The 5,916-nt window shown below is 37.5% G+C and overlaps 1 long non-coding RNA gene across 1 annotated transcript; it reads left to right on the plus strand.

Annotated features, from left to right (window-relative positions):
• Window positions 1-238: 238 nt before the first annotated feature.
• Window positions 239-5,151, plus strand: LOC138657688 (uncharacterized). The gene is made up of 2 exons (XR_011317136.1): window positions 239-495; window positions 5,030-5,151. It is a non-coding gene; the product is annotated as an uncharacterized lncRNA (long non-coding RNA).
• Window positions 5,152-5,916: the final 765 nt, after the last annotated feature.

The raw sequence follows: 5,916 nt of genomic DNA on the forward strand, positions 1-5,916 counted from the left end.
GCCGTTCTTACCCTCTAGTTTCCTCTGCATTACAATCTTTTCTCTTCCTACTTGGGAGACAATCCAAAGTGAGCTGCACACCTTATTGGATTATACAACATACGAAGAAGAGTTGCCTAAAGAATTGATTCCTTGAGAATCTCAACTTGCATTTCTTACCGATAGAAGGTGAGCATAACTACAAATAAAAGAAATGTTTTTAACTAGTTGGTAAAAACGTATTACGCTCAGAGGAAGCGCCGCACTTGTCTCTTTTTTTTTTTTCCCCTCTTTCCCTAAACCAGGGTATTTCTAAAGACTTTTGGAGCTGAAGGAGCATTTCCTCACCAGCTGGGAACAGACACTCTAGGTTACTAGAGGGCGAGCAGCAATCTCTGAGGATGGAATATTTTACTAATAGACAATCCAGGAGAAAAGAACTTTTGTCAACAATTACTTCATCGAGACTACCAACATTAAGAGAGAATCCCGAAGAGACTCCTTTGGATTTGGAAGGTAAAAAATTAATCAATCGACTGTTCTCGGACTTTGAGAAAATAATGAAAAATGAAATCCGACATCAATTAGATGCTGAATTTTTAAATATTTGTGCACAGCAAAGAATCATACCGAAAGGATTAAGGATTTATTTTAAAAGCACTTTTCCGGGTGATCTGGTTTTTTCTGAAAAATGGGATAAGATCCTGGACTTGTGCTCTTATAATCTGATGGACATTTTAGTACAAAAGCGGAGTGCACTAGCAAAGATATCAGCAGACCAGTGCTGTGATATACTTACAAAACTTAAACGGTTTGAAAAATGTTCTTATTATGATACTGTAAACAAGGATGTAACTAGGAAATTAAGAATATTTGAGAATGATTTAATGGAAGCAAAAACTAAGAAATTTCGTAGGGACTCAGAAATTATCCATCCATCAGCAAATAAGGGAAAGTTCCAAGCCCCTAGAGAGCCCCTTACTGGAAAACAAACTGGACATCTAAATAAAATTGTAGAAAAACTGAAGGACAAACCTGAAAATCAGAGGGTAAAAATTAAAGATAAAAAGGGAAATAAAACAAAAAACAGGGAAGCCAAGTTTAGGGTCGAGGATATGCTTGAGGAGAGCATAAATTTGATAAATCTTACAACAGATCAGGGGTCACCAAAGTCAAGTACATCTGGGAAGGGAAATACGCCCCTATCATTCTTTTCCACAACATTGCTCAGCCCGGATAAAAGAAATCCGGTGAACATTTCTACACCGGTATTGACGCACCTTCACTATCCCACTTATGGTGTAAGACAAGAAAACTCCTCTTTGCCCAATGTACCCTCCTCTAACCCTGTACATCCATCCCCAAAAAACCTCAATTTGGGTGCACATACAGACATCAGTGACCTTTCAATACATGATTACACCATCCATGACAGTTCCAGTTCACCTTTCACCACGGTACTACAGGCTCCTTCTCCCTCCCCCTCTCCATCTTCCACCATCTCACATGTATCTTTTTTATCGATAGTTCCAACGAGACCCATCGTAACAAACACGAACCCCCAAATGTTGACCAATGCGAGCGAAGGGAAAATAAACAATTCTCTTTCTCCACCGAACATACAACAGAATCGAATCACACGTTATTTCCAAAAATTGCCAACACAAATGTGCAAAAAAAGAAAAAGAGAACAAGAGGGACAAGAGGCAGAGGCCTCACAAAGAAATCAAAAACATCTAAAAAATTCAAAACATTTAGAAAGCAAAATGAAGTAAAAATATCAGAAATTAGGAATAAGTGTGATAAATCTACAGTATCGGTAGATCAGAATAAAATAAGTACAGGGATTAATGAGGAAATAAAAAGTATTCCAACAGTAAAAATTTTTAATCTCTCTGATCACTTGTTATCATCCACTGAAATGGGCATCCTAATGAAAGGGTTAAATTTTTGTCCATCACAAAACACTAATTATTTTGAGTTATTTTTGGACTTAAATAGATTCACAAGAAAATTAACCCTATTGAGGCATTTCACAATTAAAGAAAGAAATGCCACAGTACAAACAGATACAAAATTAGTTGACAAAGATATAGATATTTTGGAAACAGAGACCACAAGTGCTAGCAACTACCTACATAAAGAAGTAGTGCCTGTCTCTTCGTTTTATCCGACTCACCATAGGGGGCATTGTCTAGAGACATTTTTTCATCTTGTTTCAGAAGAATTCAGGAATCTGAATAAAAATAGTCTTAGTTCTAATGAGGAACAGAAAGTTGTTGGTAAGAATAAAAGGATAAAAACAAAAAATTTTTAAAAAAACCTATTATGTTTACAAAGAGAATATCACACAGCAAGAAAAAAATGCATTGAATTCCTTGAAAAACAACACAGAGATTGTGATAAGACAGGCAGATAAGGGGGGAGGGGTAGTGATTCAGAATAGGCCTGATTACTTGAAAGAAGCCTATAACATTCTATCTGATACTAAATATTATGAAATTTTAAAAAATGATCCTTCAGCCAATTTTAATAAGGAATATCATGGTTTTATAAACAAAGCCCATAAAGAGAATATAATAAATAAAAAAGAAAATAAATTTTTGACCAACAATACACCAACAATAGCACATTTTTATCATCTTCCAAAGATGCATAAAAATTCCACTAATCCCCCTGGTCGCCCGATTATATCTGGTATTGATTCCTTAACAAGTTCATTATCGTATTACATTGATTTATTTCTTCAAGAAATTGTAACTACCCTTCCTTCATATTTGAAAGACTCTGCACAACTGATTGAGGAATGTAGGAATATAGAATGGCAGGAGAATTACAGCTTTATCACACTGGATGTAAATTCATTGTACTCCAACATTGATCACACACTTGGCATCAGATTAGTAGATCATTATTTATCATCAGTATCAGGACTGCAGGAGGAACAAAAAACATGTTTGTTGGAAGGGTTGAAATTCATATTAACGCACAATATCTTTGAGTTCCAGGGTAAACTCTATTTACAGCGCCTTGGTACAGCGATGGGGACTCGGGTAGCACCAAGTTTCGCAAATCTTTTTATGGGACGTTTCGAGTCCTCATCGCTGTTGTATGCATCTGAATACAAAGAAAAAATATTACTATACCGTAGATATATAGATGATTTGATCATTTTCTGGGCCGGGACGGAGGAAGAAGCCTGTAAATTAATAGATTCTCTTAATAGCAATAACTGGGGCATCTCCTTTACGTCATGCATCAGAAGGGACAAAATTGTGTTCCTGGACCTGGAATTGGGGCATGAAGCGGGGAAAATTATAACAAAAACGCACTTCAAAAGCTGTGATACGAATGGCTACGTGGACTTTAGAAGTGCGCATTATAAAAAGTGGAAAACTAATGTACCATTCAGCCAGTTCTTAAGGATACGAAAAAACTGTACAAACACTAAAGATTATGTGACCCAATCAGCGATATTGAAGAAAAGGTTCAGGGATAAGAAATATCCAGAAAAATTAATCGAGGCAGCATACAGAAAGAATTTGGACAAAGTACAGGATTGTCTCCCAAGTAGGAAGGGAAAAGATTGTAATGCAGAGGAAAGTAGAGGGAAAGAATGGACAGCAAACAATGAGAAGAATAAGAGAAATCTTTGGAAGTTTAATTTTATAACAACTTATAATAAAGGGAATGTATTGATAAGGAGAATTTTAAAAAAATATTGGTATATTTTAAAAAAAGATGTGATTCTTGGGAAAATGTTTCCGAGTGAAACGGGTGTAACTTTTAGGAGAGGGGCGACAGTGAAAAATATTGCAGCTCAGAGTAAATTAAGAGAGGTTCCAAAAATAGAAAACATGATAGGAAACAATACCAATGTGAATGGAGGGAAGATGAACAGAGGAGTATATAGATGCTCTTCAAACAAATGTAAATGTTGTATGATCATTAACCATGGAGCTCGGAGTATTCAATCTAATACTACTGGGGAAACAATTAAGATTAAGCAGAGACTCACATGTAGAACGGATTTTGTCATCTATGTAGTGACTTGCAGATGCGGGCTCCAATACGTGGGACGAACTTCCCAGGAATTGAGTGCCCGGATGAATAATCACCGCTATAATGCAAAGAACGGGCAGATTAAACATAGTCTGTCCCGTCATCTTCTGCTGAAGCACAATAAATGCTTCTGCATCATGGTCACACTGTTGGAGCATGTACCAAAAGGGGCTAATAACAGGAACAAATTATTAAACCGCAAGGAGTCATATTGGATATATAGGTTACAAAGCCTTTATCCAAATGGACTTAATGATGTAGCAGAGAATGTGTAAGGGTTTGTCATAAATAGCTCAGTCGTTCGCGCATGTGTCAATACAACAACACAAAAAAAAAAAAAAGCTTCCCTTTTTTTTTTTTTTTTAAATATATTTTTTTTAAATATATTTTTTAAATGTATTTTATGGGATGAATTGATAGTAATGGTATTGATGAGGTATTGGAATGAATCATATTTATGATTGTGTATATACCTATATTTTTAATGTTGTGTTTGTTCGTAACAGTGTAATACCATGTATTTAAAAGCTCATTTTGGATAGAATAGAAGTACTAAACTGCTCTTTTATATATATATAAGATAAATGTGTCTCTTTAGAGGCTACCATGTAGTTAGTCATCAGGAAAGGAGAACCTGATCCACGGTCCCACCCTGCTAATCCCTTCTAGGAACCCTCATAAATAAGAGAACTTGGAGGTTGTAACATCATTTTATAGTGCTTATTGTATTGTTTGTTCTTTTTGTTTTTTTACTACCTGATGAAGGCTGCACTGTAAAAATATCAGCCGAAACGCGTTGTACTGTTTTTTAAAAAAATTTACAAGTATATTTTATTTTTTTATTTTGAGAAAATAAATGAATTTTTTAACATTTTTCACTTGAAGTGGATGAATTAAAAAAATCTGTAGGTGCTTAGCGCCACATTTACTTGGAGTTTTTTTTTTTTTTTTTCTCTTTGAAATTGCCACCTATATGGATCTGAAGCAGGATCAACACATAGTTCTCCAAAGTGAGCTGCACACCTTATTGGATTATACAACATACGAAGAAGAGTTGCCTAAAGAATTGATTCCTTGAGAATCTCAACGTGCATTTCTTACCGATAGAAGGTGAGCATAACTACAAATAAAAGAAATGTTTTTAACTTGTTGGTAAAAACGTATTACGCTCAGAGGAAGCGCCGCACTTGTCTCTTTTTTTTTTTCCCCTCTTTCCCTAAACCAGGGTATTTCTAAAGACCATTGATACAAGGGGGAGAGCTGAGCCGTTCATACAAGGGGGGAGAGCTGAGCCATTCATACAAGGGGGAGGAAAGCTTAGCCATTCATACAAGATGGGGAGAGCTGAGCCATTCATACAAGGGGGGAGAGCTGAGCCATTCATACAAGGGGGAGGAAAGCTTAGCCATTCACACAAGGGGGAGGAAAGCTTAGCCATTCATACAAGGGGGGGGAAGCTGAGCCATTCATACAAGGGGAGGAAAGCTGAGCCATTCATACAAGGGGGGAGAGCTGAGCCATTCATACAAGGGGGGAGAGCTGAGCCATTCATACAAGGGGGAGGAAAGCTGAGCCATTCACACAAGGGGGGGAGAGCTGAGCCATTCATACAAGGGGGGGGAAGCTGAGCCATTCATACAAGGGGAGGAAAGCTGAGCCATTCATACAAGGGGGGAGAGCTGAGCCATTCATACAAGGGGGGAGAGCTGAGCCATTCATACAAGGGGGGAGAGCTGAGCCATTCATGCAAGGGGGAGGAAAGCTGAGCCATTCACACAAGGGGGGGAGAGCTGAGCCATTCATACAAGGGGGGGGAAGCTGAGCCATTCATACAAGGGGAGGAAAGCTGAGCCATTCATACAAGGGGGGAGAGCT

Source organism: Ranitomeya imitator, chromosome 1 (assembly GCF_032444005.1).
Source record: "Ranitomeya imitator isolate aRanImi1 chromosome 1, aRanImi1.pri, whole genome shotgun sequence".
NCBI lineage: Eukaryota > Metazoa > Chordata > Amphibia > Anura > Dendrobatidae > Ranitomeya > Ranitomeya imitator.